Source organism: Protopterus annectens, chromosome 5.part1 (genome assembly GCF_019279795.1).
Source record: "Protopterus annectens isolate FY-2018-M chromosome 5.part1, PAN1.0, whole genome shotgun sequence".
Lineage (NCBI taxonomy): Eukaryota > Metazoa > Chordata > Ceratodontiformes > Protopteridae > Protopterus > Protopterus annectens.
Genome location: NC_056736.1, coordinates 448,636,041 through 448,660,091, shown reverse-complemented (window position 1 = coordinate 448,660,091; position 24,051 = coordinate 448,636,041). Strand labels below are relative to the sequence as shown.

At 44.1% G+C, this 24,051-nt stretch overlaps 1 protein-coding gene across 1 annotated transcript in view; it reads right to left on the bottom strand.

Annotated features, from left to right (window-relative positions):
* NUP98 (nucleoporin 98 and 96 precursor) overlaps positions 1-24,051 on the bottom strand; it is a 1,998,548-nt gene that overhangs the window by 755,336 nt on the left and 1,219,161 nt on the right. The window lies entirely within an intron of this gene.

Genomic DNA, 24,051 nt, shown 5'->3' with positions numbered 1-24,051 from the left:
GCAATCAGTATCATCTTCGGTCTGTCCGCTCTTGTTTTCAGGAGCACCTTGGGCAGTAGAGGCAGAGGTGGGAAAGCGTAAACTGTCCAGGCTGTCCAACTGAATGAAAGGGCATCCACTCTCCAGGCCTTTGGATGAAAGGTCCTCGAACAAAACTTTCCAATTGATGGTTCCTGTGGGAGGCAAAAAGATCTGTCTGGCCTCCCCCACGCTTGGATTATCTCTGTAAACACTTGAGGATGCAACTTCCATTCGTGTGGATCTGTCATATTTCTGCTTAGATTGTCTGCCAGTGTGTTTTCCAATCCTGGCAAGTACTGTGCTTGAAGTTCGATTTGCCATTCCAGAGCCAAGTTCCAAAGAGTCATGGCTAGTCTGCACAAGTGGTATGAATGTGTTCCTCCTTGTTTGTTTATGTACCACATTACTGTGGTGTTGTCTGTTCTTATCAGTAATTGTCCTGGATGCAGGAGGTCCTTGAAAGCTGTAATTGCATTTATTACTGCTAGCATTTCTTTTTGATTGATGTGAAGGTGCTTTTCCTTTTGGGACCATTTGCCCTGAATGCACCTGTCTGTCATGTGCGCCCCCCAGGCGTAATCTGAGGCGTCTGTTGTGATGACTTGATTTGATTGAGGCTTGCAGAATGGAAGACCTGTGTTTGCTTGACATGCTTGGGCCCACCATAGAAATTCCTTTTGCAAACATGGAATTATTGGTATTATTGTTTCCAAACTGCGACTGTGTTAAGACCATAGGTTTTTTAGGTACCATTGAAGTTTCCTCATATGCAACTTTGCACATGGGATTAAAAGAATGCAAGATGCCATGAAGCCCAGAGCCTGCAGGATTTTCCTAGCAGTAAGCCTGGTACATTTTGCTAGTATTTTGAAGTACTGAGTTAGTTGCCCCTGTTTTTCTGGCGTAAGGTAGGCCATCTGGGTGTTTGTGTCCAAGTTGGCACCCAGGAAGGTTATTTTCTGAGATGGTGTTAGCCTGGATTTCTCTTTGTTGATTGTGTATCCCAGAGAATGCAGTAACTGTGTTACATAGGCCAGATGTTCCAGAAGTATGTGCTTGCTGTCCGCTTGGATCAGGCAGTCATCCAAATAAGGGTAAATTTGTATCCCTTGAAGTCTGCAGTAGGCAATCACTGATGCCAGGCATTTTGTGAATACTCTGGGCGCAGTAGATAAGCCAAAGGGCAATGCAGAGAATTTATAGTGGATTGAACCTGCAAGAAATCTGAGGTATCTTCTGCAGCTTTGTCTGATTGGGACATGCAGATATGCCTCCTTGAGGTCCAATGTTACCAGCCAAAACTCCTTGCCCAGCATGGGAAGAAGCTGCTGTAATGTGAGCATCTTGAATCTTGGTACGAGTAAAAATGTGTTTAGGATGGATAAGTCCAAAATGGGTCTCCAGTCGGTTCCTTTCCTTGGTACCAGAAAAAGTCTGGAATAAAAACCTTGACTTTGTTCGTGAGTAGGTACCTCTTGAATAGCGCTCATGCCTATGAGCTTTGAAATTTGTAGTTGTGCCTCTGCCCTTTGATTGTGTGGCAGGTCTGGCATGCCTCTCATTTTTGGAAGAGTGTGGAATTGAAATTTGTAGCCTCTGTTTATAACGTCCAGGATCCATTTGTCTGTTGTGACAATATGCCAATTTCTTGCAAATAATGCCAGCTTTCCTCTCAAAGGTGCTGCCAGCTGAGACTTGCTTGGCATGGAAATGAGGGAGTCATTGGGTTTGCTTCCTGTATTGTTGTGCACTGTCTTCGCCACCTCTTGGTGCTGGAGTTTGCCATTGTCGGCCTCTATATGATCCTTATGATTGCCCTCTGCCCCTTGTGCGTCTGTATCTACCTCTTTGGGGCTTGTCAGTGGCTGGAAAGGACCAGTTTTTTGAAGGCCAATTTCTGCTGAAATGTGGTGGTTGTACCTGTAGAAAAGCTTTGACAGTTTGCATAGATTTGGCTTTTTCTTCCATTTTCCGTAATCTCTCCTCAGCATTAGTACCAAACAGCACATCCTTTTGTAAAGGAGCATCTAGAAGTTTAGCTTTCACATGATCAGGCAAGCTTTGTTCCCAAAGCCAGGCATGTCTACGAATGACTGATCCTGTAGCAGCAGCTCTACTTGAGGCCTCTAGGGCATCATAGCCACATTGTAAGGTGTGTTTACCCACTTGCTCTGCACTATGCATCATATCCTGCAACTCCTTCAAATCTGGTTGTTCAGGTTGAGACATTTTATTCCTTAATTGTGATAACAGGAACTGTTGATATTTAAGCATGTGAAACTGACAATTTAAGGCCCTCATGGCTAGGGTGGCCGAGGTATATACCTTTTTTCCCCACCTTTCTAAGGACCTTGATTCTCTTTCGGCAGGAAGTGGATTCTTGGCAGTAGAGGCCTTCAATCCCTTGGGGCCTTGAGAAATGGTTTCAGGGTCAGCATTATGGCTTTTGTAGAGAAATTGGTGAGAGTTAGGAACTCTGTAGTACCTATCAGGTTTGACTGGTGCAGGAGGCAGGGAATCCGGGTTAAGGCAAGCCTCCGAATAAACATCAAGTATGTCCAAAACAGGAGGTATCGCCAGAGGTCTGTGTTGAGGTAACAAAAGAAATTCCCCAAGTCTTTTCTTGGAATCGGAAAAGTCTTGGCCTTCCCAATGGAAGTGTTCCCTCAAAGTGTGCAAGGTTTCCCCAAAGGAAAAATCCTCAGGAGGAGATACAGAAGGAATGGACTGCTCTGCATCCAAATCTTCAAAAGGGGAGTAAGAGTGTTCCTCTACATCAGAATGTTCTGATAAAATGGAACCCTGATCAGAAGAGGGAGAATCTTCCTCCACTCTGGGTCTCTTGTCTGGAGGGGGCTGAGAACCCCTGATAAGAGTAATTAAATCCTCAGCCATTTTAAGCATCTGTTTTTTAGGCATGGGGCCTGGAGAAGGACCCTGTGCAACAGGCCTCTTGGGATGCCTGGCTGATTTGGATTTAGTAAAGGCCTTAATAGAAAAGGAAGATGAGGGTCTAAAGACACCATGGGTGGAAGTGGACCTGTCCACATTAGGAGGCTCAACATTTGTAATGGCTTCGGTAGTTGTAGTCTGGGAAAGAGCAGAGGTACCTGTGGTCTCGGGTACAGAGGACACCGCCAAAGGAGTGTCGTCGGTAGTCAGGGACTGCAAAGGCGTCTCGCTGAGAACCGGACCACGTGTAGCCGGTTTTGGCGTGGTGTCAATGGGGACCGCGGACCTCGCGTGTCAGTCCTTGTGTTTTTTGGACAAAACGGTAGTCAGAGTCTCAGACGACATTTTATAATCAAATTCTTTACCAAAAAAGTGCTGGGCGAACTCCGCCCGACGCTTAATAGTGCGTTTATTGAAAGTAGCGCAAAAGCGACAGCCCGAGACGTCGTGGTCTGGGCCTAAGCAAGGTATGCAGAGGGAATGGAAATCCTTATGCGGTATTTGCTTCCCACAAGAAATACAATTATTAACTTTTTCTGACATCGGTCTGAGGCAAAAAAAGTTTCCCCAAAGGGGTACTTAGCTTTAATGAAGACTTCGGTTTCCAATTTTTCGTAATTCAGGAGCTGGCCGACCGGCACTTGCGAACTGCTTCTGCTTCGGGCACCGCGCGGCAAAAAAGACGGGAGAACATGGCGTCGGCTGTGTCTTATATACTCCGGCCTCACTAACGTCAGGAGAGAAAGCGACAACTGACGCCGGACCTAGACTTTGGAATTCGGCCGACCGGGGACCCGCCTGACGGCAGAGAACCCATCTGTGATTACTGCAGCTGTATGCACGATGAACATCTCTACAGCTGTAGACGATGTGTATGTACCCCCCTCCCATAGTAGCTCTCTGGGGGAAACGATAAGCTGTCCAAAGAATCAAGTCCTGCCACAGCAGAACCACCCATCGGCAGCAGAGGCAAAGGAGAAGCTATCCTGCTCACTCAAAAGACCCCACCCCATAACTTTCTTCTTTAATGGGGTGAATGAAGAAAGTACAGTTTTGTACCTACCATAAATGTAGATGTCCGAACAGGATAGCATCTGCAGTCCTAACAAATGGGTTGTCCTGTCGTCAGGCAGCCCTTTGGTCGGCCGGATTCCAAAGTCTGGGTCTGGCCTCGGCTGGTGTCGCACTTCACCCGACGTCATCTCTGCTGGTCTTCGGGTATAAAGGCATCAGCCGACGCCATTTTCCTCAGTGTTTCTTGCCCCAGATGCCAGTAGCCCTCTTGGATAGCTAAATTTTTGGGTAAATGCCAAGGATTCCCAAAAAGTAGAAGGCAAACACAAAAAATATACATGTATGTACATATATACAAACAAATACACCATAAGAGATCCCCCCCAGCTAGCTATTAGGTGGGCAATACCCTAGGAGTACCACAGAGGGGAAGGAGGGTGGGTAATCCTGACTGCAGATGCTATCCTGTTCGGACATCTACATTTATGGTAGGTACAAAACTGTACTATGTCCTTCAAGGATGCATCTGCAGTCCTAACAAATGGGTAGAATACCATAGCCAAACTAGGGGAGGAGGAATAAGAATTATGGTGTAGTTAGGATCCCTTGCAACACAGCAGTGGCAAACCCTGCTCGGGATCTAGAGTATAGAGGTAAGTTATAATGCTTGGCAAATGTATGCACGGAGGTCCAAGTAGCCGCCTCAATAATGTCCTTGGTAGCCACTCCTCGTAAGAAGGCTGTGGTAGTGGCTGTAGCCCTTGTAGAATGAGGCCTTATGTTCTGTGGAATTTGCTTTCCATGATAGGAGTAACAGAATCTTATGCAATTTCCTATCCACTTGGAGACTGTCTGTTTGAAATTGCTTTTCCTTCCTTCCTGTTGCATAGGCTACTAGGAGCTGGTCAGTTTTTCTATTGCCCTTGGTTCTGTCCAGGTAGTAGCAACTGTCTATGTACATCCAAGGTATGCAGCAGTCTTCCCCCTTGTTCTGTGGATTGGGAAAGAAGGTAGGTAGGTGGATTGCCTGGTTTAGGGACACTCTGGATACCACCTTAGGCATAAATGTAGGATTAGTTCTCATGGACACTCTATCTTGATGGAAGATTAGGAAGGGTTGCACTGCCATTAAAGCCTGTAGTTCAAACCCTTCTTGCTGAAGTAATTGCCAGTAGGAAAGCAGTTTTCCAGGATAGGTGTTGAAGATCTGCTGTTGCTGGTGGTTCAATGGAGGAGTGTCAATTTTTCTAGCACAAAATTCAAGTCCCATGCTGGTAATGGTGGTTTCCTAGGAGGTTTTACATTCTTAATTCCTCTGAGGAACTGCCTGAGTAGAGTATCCAAAAAGACAGGGTGATCGAAGCTGTATTCTGCAGAAATAGCTGATGCATGTATCTTGATGGAGGAATAGGACAGGCCAGTATGTAGGAGCTCTGCCAAATACTCCAGGATGTTGGCAATATCAACCTTTGACACATCTTTCCTCTTTCCACTCCAAATGACAAACCTTTTCCATTTTCCTGCATAGTTCCTTCTAGTAGAAGGTCTGCGGGCCTCAAGGATAATGTCTTTAACCCTTTGGGATAAATCTGGGTTGGATGCTCTTATGTAATGTTCCAGGCAGTGAGTTGCAGAGTTTTCAGGTTTGGATGCAAGATGTTGTAGTTGCTCTGAGTCAACATCAAAGGAATCAGGGGTAGAGTTCCACGTTCCCCCCCCCCCGGGACATGCTCCTCAGTAATGGATACCAATGTTGTCTTGGCCAATTTGGAGCTATCAGAATTATCCTTGGACGTTCCTCTTTGATTTTCAGTAGTACCTTGTGCATCAAAGGAAGGGGTGGAAATGCATATGCTGGCAGAAGGAATAGATTCTTCAGCATCAGAATCTTCATAAGTAGAAAGAGGAGCCTCTGGATGGTCTGTAATGTCTGAGTCATCAGAAGAGTCATCTGAGGAGCCTGGCTCAGGGGGCTCTGCTCTAGGTCTCTTTTCCAGTGGTTGTGAGGCCCTGTCTGGGTGAGACTGGGATCCCCTTATTAGAGAGATGAGATCCTCTGCCAGAGTAAACATTTGTGAACTGGAGCTGGGCCTGTGAGAGGGGGGCTTAACAGGCACTGATTTAGCAGTTTTGGCTGCTTTAGCCCTGGCAAAGGCCATTATAGACATGGCTGCAGGAGGCCTAGCAGCACCACGTGCTGGGGTAGAGACATCCAAAGGGATGGTGTCCGATAACTCTAGAGAAACCACATTAGAGGGCAAAATTTCAGAGGCCGATTCAGCTAGGGTAGAAGGGGCCTCTGTAGTAGTCATGAATTCGGCTGTAGATTGAACCATTTGCTCGATTTCGGCCGAAACCGAGACACTCGCAGTTTGCTTTACCGTGGTTTCGGCCGAAACCGGACCGCGAGTGTCGGTCCTTTTCTTTTCTTAATTTGGGAAGTCGGAGGATCCGACGCATAATGTACGCAAAGTCTGAGCCGAAAACTGTTCAGCAAACTCCGACCCGGCCTAAGCGTGCCGGTTGAAGGAAGCACAGGCTAAACAAGCTGCTACGCCATGGTCTGGGCCTAAACAAGGTAAGCAGTAAGAGTGGAAATCTTTATGAGGTATTTGTTTCCCACAAGTTAAACAGTTATTTACTTTTTCTGACATCGGCTGAGGCAAGAAAGAGTCCCAACGGGTACTTAGCTTTAGAAGTCTTCGAAGTTGTATTCGGTAGTATTAATCTCTGGATCTGACCGACCGGCACTTGCGAACAGCTTCTGCTTCGGGCGCCACGCGGCAAGAAAGACTGGGGAAAATGGCATCGGCTGATGCCTTTATACCTGAAGACCAGCAGAGATGACGTTGGGTGAAGTGCGACACCAGCCGAGGCCAGACCCAGACTTTGGAATCCGGCCGACCGAAGGGCTGCCTGACGACAGGACAACCCATTTGTTAGGACTGCAGATGCATCCTTGAAGGACATCTGAAAAGACTGCTCTACAGGTGCAGCAGTGAAGGAGGCCTCTAAGCAGGAAAATGTAAACTGAAGGAGTCATTAAACCTCAAGACAGCCCAGAAACAGGTTTTGAGGTATTAAAAAAAAAAAGAAAAAATACAATGAGTCCCCAAAGCACCAAATCCTGCTCCTAACATGCACATAATAATGCAAAACGAGTGCCAGTTTAGCAGATTAAAAAGTACAACTGTGTACACTTACTATAAATGTAGATGTTCGAGTGTATTCACTGTTGCAGTCATCACACTTAGATCATCTGCCTGCAGGTAGCCATACTTCCCCCATAAATGAATAAATAGCCTCTAGACCCCATTTCGTAGAAATGGATGTGTATAAAGAAACCACATCCACACTGGCCCAATAATAATCATCTTGCCATGTCTTTCCTCAAACTATCACACACCTCTTTTGTGTTCTTTACATGGGAAGGAATTCTCACTAAATATTCTTTTAGTACAGAATCCAAAACCATGGGGAATGGGAGAAAGTAATATAAATTTTCAGAATAAATTATTGAGTATGGAATCAAAGTTCATTGTAAATTATGGAACACTATTTCCCTATGGTATGAATTTAGAAGTATAATATATGAAATAATATTTATTTTTGTGAGTATATATTTATTATATATATATATGTATATTTATATTTATGCATATTTCTTTAACAAGTGATATATTCATCCTTGATTGATTAATTGTTTAATTAACATGATTATGTGAGGTGTGTATTTATACTGGTTTGTACTTTACAACATTATTCCATGTGAAGGCGAAGGCCGAGGTACCAGAATCCAGTAAAGAATTTATTCTTCATCCAGTTTGTGCTGCTTCTTTTGTTTTTTGTGGAGACTTCGATTGGATTCTTGGATCCAGAAGTGTGTTTTTTCTTTCTCCATTAGATTTCTGCTCAAGTAGTCTGCCAGTGAATTTTGTCTGGCAGGAACTGAGCTTGCAGGTGCACTTGATTACTCAAGGCTGTGTTCCACAGAGCCATGGCTAACCTGCAGCGTGGGTAGGAATGAGTTCCCACCTGCTTGTTTATGTACCACATAACTGTGGTGTTGTCTATCAGGAATTGTCCTGGCAGGATAAGGTATATGAAAGCTGTCAGTGCATTCTGTACAGCTAACATTTCTTTCCGATTGATATGCAGGTGAATTTGTCCTGGGCTCCATTTGCCTTGAATGCATTTGCCTGCCATGTGAGCCCCCCAAGCATAGTCTGATGAGTCTGTTGTCAAGGCTTGGGCGGCAGGGGGGGGGGGGGGTTGAGTGAAAGAGTCTCTTGTTGCAGTTGCAAGCCTCTGCCCACCAAAGGAACTCTGTCCTTAGGCAAGGAATGAAAGGAATCACTGTTTCCAGGTCCTGAGAATGTTGAGACCAGAGACTTTTCAAGTACCACTGAAGTTTCCTCATATGCAGTCTTGCATTTGGAATTAGAAGAATGCATGAGGCCATGAACCCTAGGGCTTGCAGTATTTTTCTTGCAGATAGCTGGGGTTTGGGTGGCCAGTAGTTTGAAGGAATTTGTCAAATAAACCTGCTTTTCTGGAGTGAGGAATGCCATCTGGGAAGTTGTGTTCAAGCTTACTCCCAGGAATACAAAGCTTTTGGCTGGGTACCAGATGTGATTTCTTTTCATTGATGGTATACCCCAGAGAAGTTAGGAGTCTCTTTACAAACATCAGGTGCTGAAGTAGCAATTCTTGACTATCTGCCTGAATCAGGCTATCGTCCAAGTATGGGTAAATTTGAATACTTCTCTGCCTGCAGTATGCAATGGCTGGAGCCAGGCACTTTGTGAATACCCTGGGAGCAGTAGATAAGCCAAAGAGAAGTGCACATAACTGATAGTGCATAAAGCCTGCCCTGAAACGTAGCCATTTCCTGCAAGATTCCCTTATGGGGATGTGCAGATAAGCTTCTTTGAAGTCTAGGGTGATCAGCCAGGAGTCCTTGGCTAGCATAGAAAGCAGCTGCTGGAGTGTAAGCATTTTGAATTTTGGTACCACCAGGAAGGTGTTGAGAGTTGACAGATCCAGAATAGGGCGCCAAAAGTTCTGTTTTCTGAGCACCAGGAACGGTATGGAATACAAACCCTGTCCTCTCTACTCTGTTGGAACAGGTTGAATAGCCCTGATACTGAGAAGAGAAAGTACTTGCTTTTGGGCTTCTGCCCACTGGTTTGGAGGAAGGTCTGGCAATCCGCTTGCGGTTGGCAGTGAGTGGAAGTAAAATCTGTATCCCTGGGATACAATATTTAAGACCCATCGGTCCAGGGTAATACACTCCCAGTTTTTGCATGCAGGGTGAGTTTTCCTCCTAGGGGTACAAGTACTTGGGCATGGCTGGGAAGGATGCAGGACAAGTCATTGTGAACTTTTTCCATAAGGGGGTGGCTTACCACTCCCTGTTTTTGAGGAGGGAGCACTCCATTGCTTAGATCTGTGCATACTCTGAGACTGCAGTCTTTGTGATCTGCTGGCCCTGGGTTTGGGCTGAGAAGGTCTAGAAGGGACTGGAAAGGAGCAGTTTTTTGAAGGCCAATGCCTACTGAATCTAGGTGACTGTACTTAAAAGAAATCTTTAACAGTTTGCATAGATTTAGCTTTTTCCTCCATCTTTTTAAAAACAACTTCTGCTTTTGAGCCAAACAAACATTACTGGCTTAATGGAGCATCTAGTAATTTTGCTTAGACACGGTCTGGCAAAACTTGTTCCTTCATCCAAGCATGCCTTCTCAGAACAGACCCAGTGACAGCAGCCCTGCAAAATGCTTCTAAGGCATCAAAACCACACTGCAAAGTATACTTACCAACTTGCTTTGCAGAATGCATTAACTCTTGTAAGTCTTTATTTTCTGCACAATCAGGAATCAACATTTTTGTTTAATTAGTTCCATAATATGTTGCTGGTACTTCAACATGTGAAACTGGCAATTTAAAGCCCTGATGGCAAGAGTTGCAGAGGTATATACCTTCTTACCCCATCTGTGTAGAGCCCCAGAATTCCTGTCTGAAGGGGTAGGGTTTTGTCTGTAGTTGCCTTAATACCTTTCGGTCCCTGGGAAATGGTCTCTGGATCCACAGTGGGATTTTTAAAGAGAAATTTGTGAGAGTCAGGTACTCTGTAGTACCTGTCAGGCTTTCTAGGAGCTGGTGGTAATGTATTAGGGGTAAGACTGGATTCCATGAAGACATCATCTACAATATCCAGGACAGGGGGGTAATAGCTAGAGGCCTATGCTGAGGCAAGTCTAAAAATTCCCAGTGTCTCTTTTTGGACTGTGGGCAGTCCTGGCATTCCCAGTGGAAATGCAAGGTTTCACCGAAAGAAATGTCCTCTGGGGGTGAGGCAGAGGGAATGGAATCCTCTGCATCGGAATCCTCACAGACAGATAAGGGTATGTCCTGGTAATCACAGGCGTCAGTCATCGGACTCATGGTCTGTAGAATTAGAAGGAAAAGCAATTCTTCATCTTTTAGAGGGGGAAGGCTGGCTTCCCCTAATTAAAGTAATAAAGGTCTTCAGCCATTCTAAGCATTTGTTTCTGTGGCATGGAGTTTGAGAATGTGCTTTGGTCGTTGGTTTCCTAGGCGTAGTGCAAACTCTGGGCCTGAGAAATTCGGCAGTTTTAGACATTAACGAACTAGTTGGTTTAATATGAACACTGGAAGGTCTGAATACACCCTCAGAAGCCGCTGTCTGCACAGCGGCTCTGGACCCATCCAAGGTAGAGACCTCCGCAGGTTCCATAGTCGAAGAAGCATCTTGCGGCATACCGGACTCAGAATGGGTCTCAGTAGAGGCCTGCGAAATCTGTAGAAACAGGTAACAGGGGCTGTGAAAGTGCCTCATTGAGTACCAGCGGACTGGCGACTAGCTTAACGGAAGCATCGTTGGCAGTTTTGGACCTTTGTGGTCTCTGTCTGTCTTTATCTTTGCATTTTTTCAGAAGATCGGTAGTTGGATAAGTTATGGAAGCCATTTCGGAATATGGAGAATGAGAGCAAAAGAACTGAGACACAAAAATAGCCCCACGACGAATAGTTCGGGCGTTGAACAAGGCACAAAACCGACAGTGTGGGACGTCGTGGTCTGGGCCTAAACAGGTGATGCAGTAAGAATGAAAATCTCTGTGAGGTATTTACTTTCCCAGGCAAGACAATTGTTAACTTTTTCTGACATCGGTTACAGCAAGAAAAAAGGTTCCCCAATGGGGTACTTGGCTTTAGAAGACTTCAGGTTTGAAACTCGAAAAATGAAAATTTCAGGTAGGGCCCAACATTATATCCCTTATTAAAATGAAGACTATCCTGCAATTATGAATATGCAATTTCCAGAAAAAAAGATTCAAGTTAGATAGGATTGCCTTTGGAAGTTGGCAAAAAGCCACCAGCAGTAGTATAATACTAAATTCAACTGGGGCCCCATGTAATCATTTAAATCTGCTTTGAGAAAGGAAATTACAAAGCAGATCTAAAACCAGATTTCTTGCCCACTAACTTAATTCTAGTAAAGGGAGAAAGAGTAACCTGCTGTGCTATGAAAGTGGCAAGTTAATTAAAAACCCTCAGGCCCTGAAAATAGACAGCACAACAGGGGAAGTACAGTTGTGTACACTTACCATAAACGTAGATGCTTGAGTGTATTCACTGTTGCAGTCATCACATTTGGGTTATCCCTGCCAGGGTAGCCCTCGGCTGGCCCGAATACCAGTGGCTTAGTATTTCTGTGTCAGTTGCTGTCACTTCAGGACTGACGTCAGGTCATCAGTAGTATAAAGTAAGGCAGCCGACATCATTACATCAGATTTTCTTGCTCTAACCGGTCAGGAACTGCCAAGTAGGAGCCAGGTTCTGGTGGAAGAACCCCACCAGTAGAAAGTAAATACCAACATGTCCCTTGTAAGGAAGGGGAGGAAAAAGGGGGATGGAGGGAGGAAAACCAGGACTGCAACAATGAAGACACTCGAACATCTACATTTATGATAAGTGTACACAACTGTACTATGTTCTTCATGTTTCATTATTGCAGTCACCACATTTGGGTTGATTCCCAAAGCTGAGGAAATGGGTGGAGGCAGTCAAGGAAACTAGGGGATGCCTAGGATGCCCTGCAAGACTGCCGTGGCAAATCCTGCCATGGATTTGGAGAAGAGAGGCAGGTGGTAATGTTGAGTAAAAGTGTGAACAGATGTTCAGGTAGCAGCCTCCAGGATGTCCCTCGTGGGGACTCCACTGAGGAAAGCTGCAGAAATGGAGGCTGCTCTGGTGGAGTGAGTCCTGACCCTCTTGGGGGGAGGCTTTCCATGCCGTCTGTAGCAGAAATGGATGCAGTGTGCTATCCATTTGGAAATGGTTTTGTTTGGAGATTGCTTTGTCCTCTGCCCCTGTAGCAAAGCTAACAAGCAATTGATTAGACTTTCTGAAGGATTTAGTCCTGTCTAGATAGAATCTGAGCTGTATGTGCACATCGAGAGTGTGCAGGATGCTTTCCCCCTTGTTCTGGGGATTAGGAAAAAAGGTGGGCAAATGAATGGATTGGCTGAGAGCCACACTGGACACCACCTTGGGCATGAAGGATGGGTTAGTTCTGAGGGAATACCCCTGTCAGCATGGAAGATGAAGGGCGCCACAGCCATTAGCGCTTGCAGATCGGAGACTCTTCTGGCTGAAGTGATGGCCAGAAGGAAAGCTTCTTCCAGGAGAGAAATTTTAGCTCTGCAGAAGATGGTTTGAAAGGGGGCAGGGTGAGCTTTTCCAACACAAAGTTGAGGTCCCAAGCTGGGGTTGGTGCTCTTCTGGGTGGCCTCAAGTTGCTAGCCCTTCTTAGGAGCTGTTTACTGAGGTTGGCAGATTGATCGGGGGTTAAGGAATAAACCAAGCTGCCTAATTGAGTGTCTGCAATTGGGGATGCATGAATTCCCCTTCCCTCTGGGTCAGGTGGTTTGGAATTTGAGGAAGACGCCATGGTGCCAGTGGGGACAGGCCACGCAGCGAGGGGTACCAGTGCTGGTGAGGCCAGCCTGGAGCTATAAGAAGTGTCCTTGGTTTTTCCTCTTACTTTGAGCAGTGCCCTTTGGATGAGAGTTAGGGGAGGAAAGGCAAAGACCAATAGATTGACCCAGGGGAAGGACAGGGCATCCACTTTCCAAGCCATGCAATGATGCTCCCTGGTGCAGAATTTGCTGAGATGATGGTTGTTGTGGGAGGCAAAGAGGTCAATCTTCGGGGTGCCCCATATTTCTGAGTTATAAGGGTGAATGTTCTTCTATTGAGCTGCCACTCGTGTGGGTCCAGAAGATTTCTGCTTAAATGGTCTGCCAGAGAGTTGAGAGAACCTGGTAGGAATTGTGCTAACAGGTGCAGCTGCATGGCAGAGGCTGTGACAAAGGGTCATGGCCAGCCTGCATAGAGGGTAGGAATGAGTCCTTCCCTGGTTGTTGATATACCACATCACAGTGGTGCTGTCTGTTTTGATCAGGAGAGCCCCTGGGGAGAGAAGGGGCTTGAAAGTTATCAAGGCATGCTGGACAGCCATCATCTTTTTTTGATGTGCAGAGGGATTTGCTGTGGGCTCCATTGGCCTTGTATGCACCTGCCGTCCAGGTGTGCACCCTAAGCATAGTCTTATGCATCTGTGGTGATGGTCTGGGTGGCGGGGGGGGGGGTGATGAGAAAGGTAGTCCCTTGATGTGGGACATGCTGTTGCCCACCAAAAAAAATCTTTTCTGAGGCAAGGTATTATAGGCATAAAAGTCTCCAGGTCTTGATAGTGTTGACACCAAAGGCTTTTTAGGTACCAGTGAAGTATCCTCATATGCTGTCTGGCATATGGAATGAGTAGTATGCATGATGCCATGAACTCCAGAACTTGCAGGATCTTCCTTGCAGATAACTGGGGTCTGGTGGCTAGCTGAGAGAAGCAGGCTGTCAGGAAAATTTGCTTTTCTGGTGTAAGGAATGTCATCTGGGATGCTGTGTCCAGGCTTGCTTCCAGGAATATAATCCTTTGGGTGGGCACCTGTTTGGATTTCTTTTAGTTGATTGTGCACCCTAGGGAGGTTAGTAGGGATTTTACTAAGGCCAGCTGCTTGAGCAGCTTTTCCTGGCTGTCTGAATTAGGCAGTCGTCTAAGTATGGGTAAATCTTGATATTCCTTTGTTTGCAAAAGGCAATGGCCGGAGCCAGACATTTTGTGAAAACTCTGGGAACAGTAGATAAGCCAAAGGGAAGCAAAGAGAACTGAAAGTGTTGAGATCCTGACCTGAAATGGATATTTTTCTTGCATTATTCCCCGATAGGAATGTGGAGGTAGGCCTCTTCTAGATCTAGGGTGGCTAGGCAAGCTTCCTTGGAGAGCATGGGTAAGCAGCTGCTGGAGGGTGAGCATTCTGAATTTTGGGATCACCAGGAAGGTGTTTAGAATGGATAGAACGAGGATGGGGTGCCAGGTGCCCTCTTTTCTGGGCACCAGAAAGTCTGGAGTAGAAACCTTGGCCCATCTGTTCTGCAGGAACGTGCTTTACTGCCCTCATAGAAAACATGGAACGGATTTGCTTTTGAGCCTCTGCCCCCTGGTTTGGAGGTAGATCTGGGAAATCTTTTGGGGTTGGAAGGGTGTGGAAAGAAAACCTGCATCTTTGGGATACTATGTGGAGAACCCAGCAGTCGTCGGTAATGGTGGCCCAGGTGCTTGCATGAAAGGAGAGTTTTCCTCCTAGGGGTAAGAGGAGGTGGGCAGAGGGAGGGGGTGGGGGAGGTGAGTCATTGTGAGTTCTTACCATAAGGGAGTGGCTTACAACTCCCTGGTTTTGAAGTGGAGGTAGTCCGCTGGTTAGATCTCTGCATTCCCTGGGGCTGTCTGGGTGGTCTGGTTCCCCGGGGCCTGGGCTGGACCGGCTTAGTGGGAGCAGGAAAGGACCAGTGCTTGGTGGGACAATGCCTGCTGAACCTGGGGTGGCTGGACCTGTAAGAAATCCTTCACTGTCTGCATAGACTTTGCTTTTTCTTCCATTTTTTAAGACCTCTTCTGCCTTGGTGCCAAATAAGTTGTCTTTGTGCAAGGCGGCATCCAACAATTTAGATCCGACATGATCTGGCAATGGCTGTTCCTTACGCCATGCATGCCTTCTAATGACAGATCCGGTGACTGCTGCCCTGCAAGAAGCTTCTAGGGTGTCAAAACCACAGTACAAGATGTGTTTAGTTACTTGACTTGCAGAATGCATTAACTCTTGTAACTCTTTAGATTCTGAACAAGCAGGAAAGGAAGACATTTTTTGTTTGAGGAGTTCCAGGGTATGTTGCTGAAATTTTAGCATATGGAACTGACAATTTAGTGCCCGGATAGCCAGAGGAGCTGAGGTGTATACTTTTTCACCCCCTCTGTCTAGTGCTTGGGAATCCCTATCTGAGGGGGTGGGATTCTTAGCAGAGGTTGCTTTAATCTCTTTAGGCCCTTGAGAAATTACCTCAGGGTTAACAGTAGGATTTTTAAAAAGAAATTTGTGAGAGTCGGGGACCCTTATAGTACCAGTCTGGTTATCTGGGTGCAGGAGGGAGGGTGTGTCAGGAGGTAACCTGGATTCCAGGAAAACATCCTCCACAACATCCAGGACTGGGAGGATGGCCAACGGTCTGTGCTGTGGAAGATTAAGAATTCCCAGAGTCTCTTTTTAGACTGAGGGTAGTCCTGACTCTCCCAATGGAAATGCTCCCTTAAGGTATGAAGGGTTTCCCCAAAGGAAAAATCATCTGGGGGAGAGGCTGAAGGGATGGAATCCTCTGCATCAGAATCCTCATAATTAGAGGGGGGGGGGGGGGGGTTGCATGTCTTCATATTCAGATGCATCAGAGTCACCGGACTCTTGGTTCAAAGAAAACTACAGGGGACAGATCGCTTTCTTTTGGAGGGGGTAGCTTAGCTTCCTCTTATCAGCATGATAAGGTCTTCCGACATTTTAAGCATTTGAGACTGAGGCAAGGAAGTAGGTTCCTGAGAATGGGTCATCAGTTTCTTGGGTGTGGTTCGTACCCTGGGCCTAAGAAACTTGGCCGTTTTCGAAAGAATGGTAGTCGTGAAAGAAGACATCGGTTTGTGTCGAGAATCAGTAGTGCGCAGGGCTTCCTCGGAAGTCGGTGCCTGCTTAGCGGGTCCGGACCCATCCAAGGTAGAGACAACCGCAGAATCCTTAGTTGAAGAGTTTTGCGGCATACTGGACTCTGAAAGTGTCTCAGTAGTGGCCTGCGAATCCACAGAAGTGGGCATCAGAGGGCTGCAAAAGCAACTCACTGAGGACCGGAGAACTGACGACTAGCTTAAGGGGAGCATTGTGGGTAGGTTTGGACCTGTGCGGTCTGTCTCTGTCTGTCTATTTTTATGTTTTTTCAGAAGATCTGCTGTTGGATGACTTACCGAAGCCATATCGGAGTCAGAGGACTGTAAGCGAAAATATCTAGCTACAATAGTTCTGGCATTGAACAAAGCACAGAGGCAACAACGGGGGACATTGTGGGCTGGGTCTAAACAAGTGACGCAGTAAGAATGAAAGTCTTGGTGTGGTACTTGCTTTCCACAGGTGAGACAATTGTTAACTTTTTCTAACATCGGTTAGTGCAAGAGAAAAGGATCCCAAATGGGGTACTTGGCTTTAGAAGACTTCAACTTCAATTCGATAGACTAAACTCAGGTAGCGGCTGACCGGCACTTGTGCGAACTTGCTTCTGCTTCGGGCTCCATGGCAAGAAAGTGATGCAATGGCGTCGGCTGCCTTACTTTATACTGATGACCTGACGTCAGTCCTGAAGCGACAGCAACCGTCGCAGAAATACTAAGCCTCCAGTATTCGGGCCGGCCGAGGGCTACCCTGGCAGGGATAACTCAAATGTGATGACTGCAACAGTGAAACACGAAGAACATACAGAATTTCAGTGGTGGTAAACAGACCCACCTACTAGATACTGCAAAATTAGATGAACTGAAAGAGAGAGAAACAAAATACCTTTGCAAAAATGTTCAATTAGAACTTCTCATTCTTTTATTAGGTACACCGTAGCTCTGTATGGCTCATACCTTGAAGGATGATTCAGTCAATTAGTCTTAAAGACAAACTTAAGGTCTGCTGTAGCAAACAGGTCAAATGGCTGGTGAGTCAACTTTGTAGTAAAATGTAGAGGTCCCACAGGAACTGTATTTCCGAGACAACTGCAGAAGAAAGGCATACTCAAAGAAATGTTGAAAGCTTTTAAAGAGGCTACAAAAGACAGATGACTGCCAAATGAACTATGACTGAAAAAAAACAGCACAGTCGCAAGTGAAATATCTGGTCATGAAAGCTTGGCACCAGGATCATGAAAGGATTTAAACTTTGGCTATAACCACCAATGAGAAATTAGGCCACTTGCTCTTATACATTTTTCTTCTAAATGACATTTCAGCATAAATATTAAGACCACCCTTTCCAAGTAAGATGGGTCATTGTCATCAGTGAAAATGGAGTATCCATGTAGTCAACTGTAGAGAAGGAAGGTTTGTACAAAGCTTGCTGGACAAATGAGATGGGCATCTCCTGGATGGCCATAGATGTAGATGTCGCTCCAGAACATGAGGTCACAGCACACAAAATCCCAAATTACATCAAAATAGAACCGTCGAAAAAGATTTAAACCTTGTGCAATTTGGTCTTCATCTGAAATGTCTGAATAAGGGAAAATGGGGGATGCATGAAGGATACTCAACAGCCATTTATGGAATAGTGGATGTCTGGGGCTTGCTTTTCATAACAACTGTAAATGAAAAACAGATTGCTGTAAAGCTTCTCCATTCCCACGAAAGAATAGATTCACAACTGAGGCCATTTGTGGGGCATCAGCAGACAACGGCTGAAATAACCCACTAAAAGGAATGGCTTCTCCTGAAAGGAAGAGGACGGTGAAAAGATTAGTGGCAAAGACCCACTCAAACACTCATGACCTCCTGTGGAAGAAAAATCTGGTTCAATGCAATTAATGTCGGACATCACCTTACCCGTAAAGGAGGCAGAAGAGAAGTGGGATGGAATAGGGGGGGGAGACCAGAGGCTGAAGGAGCTACAGCTCTTTTCACCTAAAGCCAAAAGAGAAACAGGGGTGACATGACAGCGGCACAAGATCATGTCAGGTAGATATGAAAGGATCATTCTTAACAGGAAGGACAGAAGGGAAATGAAGCAAAAGCAGCTGACTTGTAGAGACCTAGTACCCCCCAGATCTTCAAATGTGTTTTTCTTTTCTTTTTTTTAAAGGGATGTGAATCTATGGAATTAACAGAACTGGTAGAGTAGTTAGAATTCACAGAGGCAGTTAAGGGGGCATGCAGTAGATGGAAAAAAGGTAAGGAGGAAGGTAGGCATGGAGCAGAGGCAGCAAGTTAAGGCACTTAAAAATAACATACTAGACAGGCTTAATGTCTCCCTCTACCATTAAATGAATGCAACCCTGCAGGACAACACATCCAACAAATAAGGTTTGAAACATTTGTGGATGGAAGTCATTACGGGGTCTCAAATGACTTGGGATGAAGCATTCCTGAAAGAAGCTGTGGTGGTGGCCACCGCCTTGCAAGACCAGGACCTCACTGGGACATCATGGATATCCCATTACTATTATGGTGAGAAACAAATCAAAAAGTGATACATAGTTTGACATTCACAATGTCTGTCTGGAAACTGATTTACCCCCTTTTCCAAGAACAAGGGAGACAAAAAAGAATTCTGCATGCTTGACTTCTTTGATTGCTCGTACTAAATATCAAAGACCAATGAACAGCCAAAAAATGAAGCATCCTTTCCCCTTAATTGAATGGGCTATAAAAGAAGGCAGGTAGCTGAATGGCTTGGTTGTGACCAAATGCCAAGGTAACTAGATATGAAAGCAGGGTTGACTCCAAGACTCACCATGTCCTTTTGCAAGACTATTGCTCCTTGCACATTATGGATTGAAACGCAAGATTCAACTAGCCAATATGAAAGATAGAAAATGTTTTTTCAAGTTAAATGTTTGAAAGACACTGAAGAAACCAATCTTAGCCTTTTAATTACAAAATTAAAGGTCCAGCAGGGAGGCAATTTTTGGGGGGAACTTAAATTCAACTATTCTAGGGAACTGTTTTACCAGAGGGTTGGATGACAATGGAGGTTGCAGTGAGAGGTAAGCTGCAAAGGCAGACAAGCACCTTGATACCAGCAAAGGTTAGGTCTCCTGAGAACAGCTGCATCTGTCAGGTACTGAACTACAAGCTCAACAAGTACATTGTAATTCTCTCCTGACAACACACCAGCAGGAGATGTTTCACTTAAAAGTAAGATTTCAAACATTTGGTTTCCGGGGCTCTTTTTATAAGGCATTTCTCCGGATTAGTAGTCAATTAAAAGATTTAAGACCCAAGCCTAAGGGTCTTTATCCCAGTGTAGCAGAGGGCACTGCTGTGGAAATCGCAGTGGACCTTTCTTGTTCAGCTGGATTAGATAAAAGAAACAGTCACCACCCCTCCCAAAACAAAGTCAATACCATTAGAAGCACTCGTAGACAGTTGCAGTTGAATGTCAAAACTACAGTAAGTTACCATAACAAAAAAAAACTTAAAAATAAAAACAAAAACTAAACACAGTCCCTAAAATATGCAGAAGGTAACACTACTTCTCTACTCCACATAATATAAATTACAAGAGAGAAGAGAGTTGTTTTCTATAATTTTCTTGAATATTTCCTACTGACAAATATCAAAAGTGGAAGATATTAGGCAATGATGCCATATTAACACCTTCTTAAACTACACAACATATTTTGTCTTAAATGTCAGGTCTTAGATTATTGATGCTAAACTCCAGCTGAGGGGGACTAACCACTAAAACTTCCCCATCAGTCAAAACTGAACTCTAGTAAGCATCTTGATATGGGGGCTAATTTCTTCTAAAGTTTTGCTAGTTTTTTTTTTTTTTTTTTTTAACTAAGTGTACATCTTACTTTCTCACTACTGTGCAATAAATATACAAGAGTTATTACGTTTTTCTTAAGCATCATGCAATCAAACTTCTATCCAATGATCATTTGTCTACGCATTTAGACAACTGCTCTTAATTAATCTAGCTCATTCAAAATGGAATGTAGATCATGGATTTATAGAAGGTCTCCATCAAACAGGTCTTGTCATTACTTTTTTCCTGGCAAGCAAAACACAAGGAGATTAGGTTTATGCCACACTATATCCAAACTTCATGAAGTGTCTGAAATGTAAACTTGGGTGGGGGCAATACTTTAAAGTTTATCTACAAAATTCTGCAAATCTACTTCAAACCTCTCCACACAAACAAACCCAAAAGATACGTTTCTAACTACCTCTTGCGTGCGTACTGATGACATCTCCAGGTAAGAAAAATAAAAATCTTACAATATGTGCATTTTGTAGCACATTGTGGAGCATTACATATCACACTTCTGATTCCATGTATACTGGGATATCTAATACTTCACTGAAATTCTCTCTCAATACAGGTCAGAAAAAGTTCTTTTGCTCCTATTAAGATTTTGAAAGTTCTGCTTAGTCTTTTACAGATTAGGACCTCTTACCCTACCTTCAGGGATCTAATTAACTAATGCCAGTTTCAATGGAGTTGTCAACAGATTTCAATTTCATAAAGTACCTAAAAGTGAACAAAAATTAACCTTAGTCTATCACTTAATTCACATTTAATGCAAATTTACTACGAGACTATGTCCCAGTTTCAGGAGATGGTAACGACATTTTAAATTTTATCCTAGTCCATCCAGCTAGAGAATGAATTACTCCTTCAATTTACTCACTTTCACTATGCTATTTGGCAAAGTTTATTCTAACCAAACGTTGTAATTTTTAGGAATAATCCATTTTAACCACAACAAATTGAAGAATAAACTAATCTTTTGCTTTCGGTCAATTAATGTGTCCCTATTCAATAGTCACTAAGACCTTCCATTTTGCTTTGTAGGATCAAGCTTCACACAAAGAAAGGGCCACGGCTACCCTGGATCCAGAGAGGTACAAAGAATTTTGGCCTTGACCACTCTGATTTTCTGGAAATAGGAGTTGGAGGAAAAGGTGTACAGGACTCCTTTCCCCCAAAGGGCATTCAAGTTATTCATAGTCTATTTCACCCAATTTCTGTATAACTGAATGGAAAGCACTGGGGTCCAGCTTCTGGACATGTGTGTAGAGTTTATTCCTTCTCAACCTCTTAGCAAAAGAAATCTGGACAAAGACTAAAATATTTTTTTTTGAGGGAGGGGAGGCAAAGGCCCAAACATAAGTACAATTTTTAAATATTGCTTTCATAAATTCAGAAAGTTGTTAGAATAGCAGGATTTGTGTCAGCATGCCTTTTCTGAAGGATATGAAGTCTGAATCTCAAATATATGACATTTAATGACTTAAACCCACAGAGATTTATAAGAAAACTACAAATTTTATGAGAAACAAAGCAAAAATATGGGGCAAAAATCTGGACAGTTGTTGAGAGGTATTGCCCTGCTTAATGTATATATGCAGCTGTGCTCTGGAAAAAAGAATGGGAGTGTTCACCTCCTTGCTTGTTTGCATATTACACTCCTGTGCTTTTGTATGTAAATTCCATGGTCCCTCGTTTGCAATACTGACACAAATGCTCAGTCAGGGATCAGGAAGCATAGACTCCTTCGGGTGTATATGCTTGCACATCATGGACTTGTTCCATGCTCCCTGAACTTCCAGCTGAGCTAGATATACCCCCAAAGCAAAGACAGACAACCACTGCAAGTCCCCAGTGAACTACCACTGCCATGTCCTGAATGAATTCCACTTATTCAGCCAACCAAGAGAACTCCTCCTAGATGAAGACTACAAAAGATATCATCTGGAGCAGAGTAGTTACAAAGATTCTTGAGGTATCACTGAACCCTCCACAAAGCAGTCTGGCTACAGAGACTCTTAGGAAGGACTCCACTGGAACCAATGGCTTAAGGAAAACATCTGGATCACATTTGCTTTTTGAGTCAGACTTGCTAAGCAAATTTTCAACTTGAACACTGTTCATGCGAAAAATACAGATGGTCCTTACCTATGTCCGAAAGGGCTGAAGGAAAACGGCCAGACAGTACACAATGGGCACACTGCACTTTCAGGACCTCTGAAAACACTGTGCTGAAGATACTTTTATGTGACAGTTGTCCATGAAAGGGTGCACATCTCTCTTCCTCCCTCTCTTTCCCTAAAGAGAGAAGAGGATACACACATTTCTGTGTGTACAGATATATGATGGGCTCTCAAATACTGCACCCCTCCCCCACCAATTTTTTAAATTTCTACAAATACATATAGTTTCTAAGACCATGACAGCAATGGATTCCATTCTTAAATCAGGTTGTGATTAACGTTTTGAAATTAGCAATGCTCCATTTTTTGATCTTTGCCAAGAATGGTCTTAGCAATACTATGTTCCCAAATAGTCTCTTTTTGCACATTATAGAATTAGGTGTACTGGTAGCATTTTTAAGTATGTTTGAAAATTCATTATTAACCCTGATGCTCCAATGACTACTAAAAAGCACATGAATGTCTAACTCCAGACTGATCTACTTTCAGGCTGCAAACACTGCTATTTTCTAACCAAGTCTCGCAGCAAGCAGGATACTATAACTCTTAGATGCAGCTATTTCAGTAATTAAAGCTAATGTGCCCTTCTCTCTGACCATATCAGGTTTTCTTGATTCTTCTTTGACTGTTGGCATTGGATAATCCCATGTAAATCAGCACTACATTTTTAGTAATTTTGTGATTCAGGTTTCTAATGCTTCTCAGCTACATGAATACTACAGTGTTTGCAAAATCCACATTATGCTTGTCCTCCCGGAGATGCTATGATCTATGTAGATATGGACACAAGATGCCTTTCAGGTCCAACTTGACCAAATGCAGATTTAGAATAAGAGTAAGCAACAAAGACTGAGGATCAGCATTTTGGATTGTCACACTCAAAATGTGTTTACCTCCATAAATTCAAAATGGGTCTCCAAAAGTAATCTTTATTCAGTACAAGGAATATTATGGAATAAAATATTTTTTCTTTCTCCTCCAGAAAGACGCTTTATTCTCTCTCACAATAAAGATCTAGGGGGAGACAGTGCCAGTCGGATTGTTTTCTGTGGTGGGAGTGGGTGGGGGTGGAGGCTTTCCTAAACAATGAGAGACTACCTTAAATTCTAGACTGTACCCTGCAGAAATGCTTGTACTTAGCCATATGCTACTAGTCAGGCTGAACCCAGTTTTCTTTTAAATGGGACAAGCTGCCGTCCAGGGTGCAAGACAAGGTGTCTGGAAGCAGTTATGGTTATTTCCTTCATGTGAAGGAGGAAAGACTTGCATTTTTTACTCATCCTTGCTGCCTAACATCTGTGTCTGCCATCTTCTCCAGGGTCATTTCTTCTAACAGGTCTGGTTAGTCTGCTCCCCAATAAAAGGATCAGTGCTTAGCATGATAGCTTGTGTCACACTTTGGAACAGGTAAATAGGACATTTGCTTCTGACCTCCCCAAGTCTTGGCATTTAATTAGATTTACATGAAAATCTTGGGAAGAAGAGACAAGTAATGCATCTGTATTCAGCAGAGTATCTTATGAATGCAATTTCCATCCTCTGGCACGAGCTGCAACCTAGGCAGAGTATACCTACAGATTAAAACACTTGCTGCTGCTCTGCTTCAAGAATCAACTAAACAGTAACCACATTTTCATGACTTTACCCATGATAAAGGCGGTTTCACTAGATCTGTACACCCCTTGGCAACTTCAGAAGCCACAATCTCACCCTGACATTTTATAATACACAAATGGCAAGTGATGACTTCTGAAAGCTGAGACAGAATCCAATACTTTGCTTTCCTTATTCATTGATGATCACAGCTGTCTTAGAACCCGGGCAACTTCTTGACTCCTGAAGAGGCTGCTTTAATGTCCCATAACAGGTAGAAACCGCACTCTCCAAAGCTAAGAATACAGCATCCATGGGAC